At 44.9% G+C, this 10,317-nt stretch overlaps 1 pseudogene; it reads right to left on the reverse strand.

The window, feature by feature from the left end:
• Window positions 1-3,230, reverse strand: part of LOC124001847 — a 32,892-nt pseudogene extending 29,662 nt beyond the window's left edge.
• Between the last annotated feature and the right edge of the window lie 7,087 nt (window positions 3,231-10,317).

Below are 10,317 nucleotides of genomic sequence, written 5' to 3' on the forward strand. Positions count from 1 at the left end.
GCTACACCTGTTAGGTGCATGGATTATCTTGGCAAATGAGAGATGCTCACTAACAGGGATGTAAACAAATTTGTGCATTTGAGAGAAATAAACTTTTTGGAACATTTCTGGGATCTTTTATTTCAGCTCATGAAACATTGGACCAACACTTCACATGTTGCGATTTTATTTTTGTTCAGTATAGGTCGCTGATGTTGGCTAATAAATTAGCTAGCTTGTCAAGCAAGGAGATCATGTAGCTAGTTAGTCTGTGATGAAACCTTACAACTTAAACAAGGCACGCCAATGAAAATCAAACTCCCCATTTAGAATATTTTATATTTCATGCCAAAACATCTCAAAAATGAATTGTATTGCACAACAATGACTTGGTTTTAAATGACTTTGGGATGACTTCTATATTAATTTTAAAATATGCTAAACGGGGGAGGATAAACAAAAACAACGTGTGGATCGTAAATCCTTGTACATAGACTGCTTTTCAGGTAAGGAAACAAAACATTTAAATATGCCATTTAAAATGTACCACGGTGTCATTAAAAACTGAGACCATAAACTACATTTTCACTTATACCCCAAATCACAGTCCTATCTGACACTTCACACAACAATACTAGATGGACAAGCATCTCACAGAAAAATGCATGACATATGGATATGCAGATTCCTTAAGGCTCAACCCATGAATCAAGGGGAAAGAAAAACCTGTAATGAGAGGGTTTCAAAGATTTAGCTCCAACAACATGCCATTGCTTCCCTTTTCAGCCCTTGGTTGTACTAAATACTAATATTAACGTTCTAATTTATAAATAATCAACTGCCATGATGCAATATCCTTGCCTGGGACTATTCAATTCCAATTTTGTCTTTACCCTTTAACTATGTTACTTCAACTTTTTTTTTAAATAAAACAAATCACATTACAGAACACAGACGCACACAAACTACCCTTTGTTCTCACATATTCCATATCAATAGATACCCCCTAGTTGACTTGGTATCATGTTGTCTTGGAAGAAACCAATACGTTACTAACCCTCACGTACAACGTTACACACGCTTGCCAACATCGGAGAAAATGGTGAGTTAGGGATGGTAGTGGTTGTGGTGGGGGTTGCTGTCAGACTCACCTGGCATTTGGTAGCCCTGGGGGGGGCCTGGTGAGATGTGGGGTGGAGGAGGGGGAGTGTGGTGGTGTTTCTGCTGGAGACGGAAGTCCTTCTCGCTCCGGGAGCGGGTGCGCTCCGGCAGCCGCTCGGACAGGTCCGAACTGGGCCAGGCCCGCCGCAGGTTGGTGCTGCGGGTATTCTTCATAGCGACCCCAGGGGCAAGCGGCCTGCCACGGGGGCTACTACTGGGTTCGGGGGGAGGCCAACCTGAGGCTTAGTGCCTCCCCCACATCAGCAGGGTCGCCCCGTGCAAGGGATCAGGCGAGAGACATGACGGAGGACCAGCGTGCACGCTTGCATACACACACACGCACGTTTAGTCATTCACATCTACAGGCACCTCTCAATCCAGACTGCGGTGGATTGGCATCTGCTGCGTTTTCCCGGGCTGATCCATTGCGGCGGTGGTGGCTGCGCCAGGCATCACCCTTTTTTTTATGTCAGCGATCAGTCCGAACCACCATTTGTAGCATCCCTGTTCGCATGCGTCGGGAGGCGCATTACGTAGCCGCTATGCTGCGGAAGGGGAGGGGGTGGCAGGGGTAAGGATGAAGAAAATGGGGCATGGGAAGCAAGGAGGGAGGATGGCGAGGAGAGATGGAGGTGTGGGAAAGGAAGGTTGGAGGGGGTTGGTTCAGGTGAATGTAGTTTTTTGGGGGTGGAGGGGAATTGGGGGAGGGGTGGAGGGGAATTGGGGGAGGGGGTGGAAAGGGAATAGATGGGTAGAGAATCGGCAGTTTAGCTGTAGAGGCTGTTCTCCGACAATAGCTCAATTCACCATGGGAGCTATAGCCGGAAAACAAAAGAGCCCCCCTTTGAGGAAAAAAAAAAGAAATAATAGCGCCCTTTACCCTGACCTCCACTGAAAAACTCTACAGATTGCAGAGTGTAGCGGAGGCCAAATCCACCGCGCAAGACCCGCTCGTCCTCGACGACACCACACCTGGAAAGGGTGGGGAGAGAAAAAAAAGGCGCATAGAATGGAGCGCATATAAATCAAACAAATCCCAGAATAGATATCCTCCTCTCTCGTGAAAATCCAATACGAGAATCCAATCCTAAAAGGCTCGTTATATCATCCATTCATTCAACCAACAGAGCTGCAGCTAACTCCAGTCAACGGCCAATGTATTTCAACGCCAACCACCGCAGCTGCCGCTGCTCCCAGAACCTCAAGAAAGAGTGTGTGTGTGCGCGCGCGTGCCTGCCCACTGCGCGAGATTGTGCGTGTGTCTGTGTCTGGGTGACTGAGATGATGGGAGGGGTAGAGAGAGCGAGTGAGAGACCGAGGACAGACGTAAAGCGGAGAAGAAAGAAAATAACAACATTCACACACACAAAGATGCAGCAACCACATGTGTCCTGCAAGCAATTTATTCCAGTTGGATAAAGGGACTAATGAAGAGAAAGCCTCTGGTTGAGTGTTTTTTTTAACCAACCCCTCTCTCATTCTCTCCCTCCCTCTCTAACTCTCTCTCTCAGCTGTGCAGCGCCACTGCAGGAAAGGGGGCAGGATAAGCATGAGACCCTCTCCCTCTCTTCCCCTCTTGAGACATGTCCCATGCTAAATGAAGAAGGTGTCCTGCATTACATGCAAACTGAACAACCCCCAAAGCTTGGCTCCACCCCCAGCTTCTGGCCCAGCCTATGAAAGCTCTGCTACTAGATTGACAGAGAAAGTGCTACAATTGTTGGCACCTCTATATCACCACTGTATAACAATGAATGGTATTAAAAAATACAACAGAAACACCATCAAGGATTTGCTTCATCCATATTCACATCGATTTCACATTTCTTATTTCTATTCAAAACCGCATATAGTTTTACTTGGCTTACAATCATTAGATGTTTTAAACACAACAGGGATACTTCCTTCAAAGGTCATGCTTAGGACTCCTTTCCCCTATTCCCACTTGTAAGTGACACTGAAGACAACTTAAAGGGGTCCCATCTTGATCATACAGTAAGACCTTATCTACATTTATCTAGCCTACAGAAGACCATTTTTTGTGTGTTTAATAAATGTCGTAGTTCAACAACAACATTTGGTAGACCAGTCAGTCCTTAACTCTGAGGTTTGTATCTTTGAGGTGATAGGGATTAGAGGCATGAGGATACGCAGCTTCCCCCCCACCCACAAAGACCCCAAACACACTCAGGTTGAACAACTGAGGTACAACTGATATTTATCTGATACAATGGAGAGTTTGTCTGCACACAAAATGTTTACACAACCATTTTGCAGTGTCTCCACAACACTTGTGTAATTAGATCAGACAAACTCTGTCGTATCACAACAGTTGTGCCAGATGTGTTGTACATCAGTTGTACAACTTGAGTATGTACAGAGCCAAAGGTCTTTAATCCCTTTCCCCTCAAAATTGACATTTTTTTGTATTTCAAGGATGTTAATAATTAATACGGGCTATGGCAGAGATTAACTAATGAGATCACAGAGGCTTCTACACACACACACACACACACACACACACACACACACACACACACACACACACACACACACACACACACACACACACACACACACACACACACACACACACACACACACACACACACACACACACCTAATTAGATTAAACTTCTTTGGGGGTGAATTCAATGTAACATTGCTATTACCAGGCATCATCCTCCATGACTCCTAGCGTGAACTCTTGACTATTCTGAAAATTATAGGACTAAAACCACATGCAATGACTTGCAATAAACTTAATTCAGCACCAATGATTCTATTTAATCACAATTGTAAACCAATATGTTATTTATGCAAGATTTTTTAAACAAACTCAATATAACATGCATGAATTTGGTTTTACCTTTCCAAATGTCAGGGGCACACATAGCATTCAGACGTTTTTATCTCAATATCAAATCATTTCTGGGTAACAATTAAGTGCCTGACTGTTTTTTTTCTCATTAAAATGGTCAAAAATAAACAAAAAAATAAAATAAAAAAAATTTTCGCAAGAAAGAATTTTGCTTGGACTGTCTGGGAGTTGTCCTTAAGAGTGATTGACCTAACTGCGCTCATAAAATGATGGGTTCAACTGGAGTTCTTCTAAAATCCTCAATGATCCCCAAAGAACCTTAGGGTTCTTCGCAATGAAAAACAGTCCCAAACAGTTCTTCAAAGAACTTCTTAGGAGGTGGGGTTCATCGAGGAACCCCCATATTTCCTGAACTATATTCTGTCTCATATATTGTATATTGTTTCCGTAAAGCCAACATGGCTTTACACTCATTAACGTAAATTTCCAATCTAGAGCAGTTCTCACATTTGTGAGAATGAACTAGCTAAGTTAGCTGGCTAATCAACTAAGTAACATTAACTAACTAACGACTGTGACCTGTCCAGACGAGATGTTACAAAAAACTGAATCGGTCAATGGAGGGCTTCCTCTTTATATAGCCTGCTACAGCATGCAATACTATTAACTCACAAGGAGGCATAACATTACATGTACAATACTATCCCTTTTTGGAAACATTACATGTATAAAATATTGAACAATGTGTACAAAGATCGCTTTAAATCTGATATTAGGCCTGTATGGCAGTACTTTCACTGTATGGCAATACTGTATTGGCGAGTGCTTTCTCCAATATGTTCTATTTTGCATTAAATTGTATGTCGATGCCATTTATCTTTCAATATTTATTTAATATATACACTAGCGTTCAAAACTTTGGGGTCATTTAGAAATTTACTTGTTTTTGAAAGAAAAGCAAAAACAATTGTCCATTAAAATAACATCAAATTGATCATAAACACAGTGTAGACATTGTTAATGTTGTAAATTACTATTGTAGCTGTAAATAGCAGATTTTTTATGGAATATCTACATAGGCGTACAGAGGCCCATTATCAGCAACCAGATAGGAGTCGCCTCTTCACTGTTGACGTTGAGACTGGCATTTTAACGGGTACTTTTTTATGAAGCTGCCAGTTGAGGACTTGTGAGGCATCTATTTCTCAAACACTCTAACATGACCAGACCGGACACGTCTAGAAATCCATGTTATTCAATTATTGCACCCACACTGCTTGCGCGCGCCAACGAGCGTCTGCGATGCCAAGGGCTAAAATAGAACTCATTCCTATTTCTGACGCAGATCGCGCTGCAAGCCCTGCCTCTCCCATCTCCTCATCGGTTTATAGAAGCAGGTACCCACGTGCCATCTCCTCATTGGTTATACCCACGTGGGTGATTGAAAGACGAACTGTTTGCCGGTAGTCGTGGTAATACAATGAAAGTTTAGATGCGATCACCATATAAATTAACGATTAGAAACGATTCGGTTGGCCGTTTTGTGTGTGGATTAATTGTCAGAGTAGAGGTCCTTGTGCATTTCAGGTAAAATAACAAATCAATGATTATATCCCAGGACAAATTAGTTAGCAACAGCAAGCTAGCTAATTAGGACAAATTAACATTAGCTAGCAAGTGCAAGCTAACTAGCTAAATTGCCATACATGTTTAATGCTTTTCGACCTGTCCCCAAATTAATGTCATTGGTTCAAAGTTTGTTTTGATATTTGAACCTGCGTGTCGTGATCGCATTTGGTGTGGGGGGTGGGGGCAAAATAAATGTATGCACGATAGCACACGCGCGCAGCCGGTTTGGGTTCAGTGTAATGTAATTCAAGGACTAGCAGAGCTAGAGAGGCGAGGCAAGGGTGAGGACATCATCCTTTGTGGGCTATACTCTGCCTTGTCTCAGGATGGTAAGTTGGTGGTTGAAGATATCCCTCTAGTGGTGTGAGGGCTGTGCTTTGGCAAAGTGGGTGGGGTTATATCCTGCCTGTTTGGCCCTGTCCGGGGGTATCATCGGATGGGACCACAGTGTCTCCTGACCCCTCCTGTCTCAGCCTCCAGTATTTATGCTGCAGTAGTTTGTGTGTCGGGTGCCTAGGGTTAGTTTGTTATATCTGGAGTACTTCTCCTGTCTTATCCGGTGTCCTGTGTGAATTTAAGTATGCTCTCTCTAATTCTCTCTTTCTTTCTCTCTCTCTGAGGACCTGAGCCCTAGGACCATGCCTCAGGACTACCTGGCATGATGACTCCTTGCTGTCCCCAGTCCACCTGGCCGTGCTGCTGCTCCAGTTTCAACTGTTCTGCCTGCGGCTATGGAATCCTGACCTGTTCACCGGACGTGCTACCTGTCCCAGACCTGCTGTTTTCAACTCTCTAAAGACAGCAGGAGTGGTAGAGATAGTCTTAATGATCGGCTATGAAAAGCCAACTGACATTTACTCCTGAGGTGCTGACTTGCATCTTGGCCATGTTCTGTTATAATCTCCACCCGGCACAGCCAGAAGAGGACTGGCCACCCCTCATAGCCTGGTTCCTCTCTAGGTTTCTTCCTAGGTTTTGGCCTTTCTAGGGAGTTTTTACTAGCCACCGTGCTTCTACACCTGCATTGCCTGCTGTTTGGCGTTTTGGCTGGGTTTCTGTACAGCACTTTGAGATATCAGCTGATGTAGGAAGGACTATATAAATACATTTGATTTGATTTGATCCTGCTATTTTAACAGTCCCTGAAGGACAATACAGAAGTGGTATTTGCTCTTATTCCTTCCATTTCTCTAATGTATTTTGTAATAAAATTAGCAAGTGTAGTAAGATCATTGCTTTATTTTACTAGGACTCAAGACCACCGCAGCGATCCTGCCCTACCTCTTCAATGATGACCCAAGTGGCCTTACGTCCGTGACAAGGTATGACTATGCACAAATAATCTGTCTCTTCATAAACATAAGTGTGCATACTTATATAAAACTACAGCTGAACATGTGTATTCATCTTTTCTTACTTTTGTTGACACAGATTTCACCGCTCCTCACTCCTTTATTGCACATGGGACGGAAATCCATTTCAGAGTGAAATCCCGCTGGCCTTTGATGGGGAGAACATACACGCCCTAGAGGACGTTCCCATGGGACTTGGGGCTCTGCTAGGGCTGTATTTTTTATTTTCTGTTAAATTTCCCAAAAATGTCAGAGAAACACTTATGTTCTTAAATTACTATGTTTTGGGAATAAAGATGGCAAACTTCCTAACATAACTAAGTGGTTGTTGGACACACACGACGCCCGCTGAAGGCCCATTATGCTAACTAGCTAGGCCTGCTAGCTACCTAGAGCTACTTGGAACCCTACTAATTCCACGACCGGTCTATCGATGTCACCGCATGAAGAGGCAAAAACAGACTTAACCCCATCGCGGCGTCCTGCAAAGGCTAACTTTCTAGCCCCTGCTATCAGCTTGCTTGTTAACCCGGCCTGCTAACTGCTAGCCTGCCCCGGTCTACTAACTGCTAGCTTGTTTATCCCCGGTCTGCTAACTGCTAGCTTGTTTAGCCCTGGCGTACTAACTGTTAGCTTGTTAGCACAGGCCTGCTAACTGTCTGAATCACCGTGTCCCCAGCCAGCCAAACCACTCACTGGACCCATATTTATTTTCAATCTCTTTTCGATTTTTAATTCGATTATACCTTCCGGTAACCTGCCTCATCCAATGTGATACGGAATCACTATTATTTTTTATTTTACAATACATTCAAGAACCTCCAGAAGCTAACCAGCTAATTAGCTACAAGCTGTTTAGTCATTGTTAGCCACTGCTAGCGGCTTTTACCTTCTGCACAGCCAGCCCTGTTTTTAGCCTGGATAATACTAACAAGTCTACCAGTATCGAACTGTCTCTCCACAACAACGTCGGATTCCTGCCGTAATCCCTGGACCACTACTTCTGATCTTCACAGCTAGCTTGCACCCAGTACCGAAGCTATCCCTGAGGCCCACCTCCCAGCCTACTCAGCTGTTCATCCGAACCCCACTCATACACGGCTAGAGCCCAATACTCCACCGGATCTTTGCTGTAAACTCTGGACCTTGGCTAACGCCACTGCCACGAAGCTAGCACCAGTTAGCCGTGAGCCAGGCACATCTCCCTGCTAGCAAACCAAATTCTACAACACCTCTTATGCCATCTGGCTTGGATTCTCTGTCGACACGGCCCCCCGCCGCACCACCACGACTGGTCTGTGCCTTCAACGGCCTCCGTCTGAGCAGACCCCCCCCTACCACCCGCGGGCTACTAACTTTAAACGCTGTGTCGCCCGCATGCTAGCGTAGTGGCGGCTTTCCTGTTCCATCTACTGCTGCCCTCTGGACACTATGATCACTTGGCTACATAGCTGATGCCTACTGGACTGTCTATTAATCACAGTACTCCATTCTGTTTATTTATGTTTTATCTGTCGGCCCCAGCAGCGAACTCAGGCTCTGTGTGTAGTTAATCCGACCCTCTCTACCTAGTCATCGCCATTTTACCTGCTGTTGTTGTGTTAGCTGACTAGCTGTTGTTGTCTCACCTGTTGTTTTAGCAAGCTCTCCCAATCAAGACCTGCGATTACTTTATGCCTTGCTGTATGTCTCTCTCAAATATCAGTATGCCTTATATACTGTTGTTCAGGTTAGTTATCATTGTTTTAGTTTACAATGGAGCCCCTAGTTCCACTCCTCACACCTCTGATACCTCCTTTGTCCCACCTCCCACACATGCAGTGACTTCACCCATTATAACCAGCATATCCAGAGATACAACCTCTCTTATCATCACCCAGTGCCTGGGCGTACCTCCGCTGTTCCCGCAACCCACCATACCCCTGTCTGCACATTATGTCCTGAATATATTCTACCACGCCCAGAAATCTGCTCCTTTTATTCCTTGTCCCCCAACGCTCTAGGCGACCAGTTTTGATAGCTTTTAGCCGCACCCTCATCCTACTCCTCCTCTGTTCCTCGGGTGATGTGGAGGTAAACCCAGGCCCTGCATGTCCCCAGGCACCCTCATTTGTTGACTTCTGTGATCGAAAAAGCCTTGGTTTCATGCATTTCAACATCAGAAGCCTCCTCCCTAAGTTTGTTTTACTCACTGCTTTAGCACACTGCCAACCCTGATGTCCTTGCTGTGTCTGAATCCTGGCTTAGGAAGGCCACCAAAAATTCTGAGATTTCCATACCCAACTATAACACTTTCCGTCAAAATAGAACTGCCAAAGGGGGAGGAGTTGCAATCTACTGCAGAGATAGCCTGCAAAGTTCTGTCATACTTTCCAGGTCTATACCCAAACAGTTCAAACTTCTAATTTTAAAAATGAATCTCTCCAGAAATAAGTCTCTCACTGTTGCCGCCTGCTACCGACCCCCCTCAGCTCCCAGCTGTGCCCTGGACACCATCTGTGAATTGATCGCCCCCCATCTAGCTTCAGAGTTTGTTCTGTTAGGTGACCTAAACTGGGATATGCTTAACACCCAGGCAGTCCTCTAAGCTAGATGCTCTCAATCTCACACAAATCATCAAGGAACCCACCAGGTACAACCCTAAATCCGTAAACATGGGCACCCTAATTGACACTATTCTGACCAACTTGCCCTCCAAATACATCTCTGCTGTCTTCAATCAGGATCTCAGCGATCAGTGCCTCATTGCCTGTATCCGCTACGGGTCCGCTGTCAAACAACCACCCTCATCACTGTCAAACGCTCCCTAAAACACTTCTGCGAGGAGGCCTTTCTAATCAACCTGGTCTGGATATCCTGGAAAGATATTGACCTCATCCCGTCAGTTGAGGATGCCTGGTCATTCTTTAAAAGCAACTTCCTCACCATCTTAGACAAGCATGCTCCGTTCAAAAAATGCAGAACTAAGAACAGATACAGCCCTTGGTTCACTCCAGACCTGACTGCCCTCGACCAGCACAAAAACATCCTGTGGTGGACTGCAATAGCATCGAATAGTCCCCGCGATATGCAACTGTTCAGGGAAGTCAGGAACCAATACACTCAGTCAGTCAGGAAAGCAAAGGCCAGCTTTTTCAAGCAGAAATTTGCATCCTGTAGCTCTACCTCCCAAAAGTTCTGGGACACTGTAAAGTCCATGGCGAACAAGAGCACCTCCTCCCAGCTGCCCACTGCACTGAGGCTAGGTAACACGGTCACCACCTATAAATCCGTGATAATCGAAAACTTCAACAAGCATTTCTCAACGGCTGGCCATGCCTTCCTCCTGGAAGGTACCACAGGGTTAAATTCTCGGGCCGACTCTTTTCTCTGTAT

This window comes from Oncorhynchus gorbuscha, linkage group LG17 (assembly GCF_021184085.1).
Source record: "Oncorhynchus gorbuscha isolate QuinsamMale2020 ecotype Even-year linkage group LG17, OgorEven_v1.0, whole genome shotgun sequence".
Taxonomy (NCBI): domain Eukaryota; kingdom Metazoa; phylum Chordata; class Actinopteri; order Salmoniformes; family Salmonidae; genus Oncorhynchus; species Oncorhynchus gorbuscha.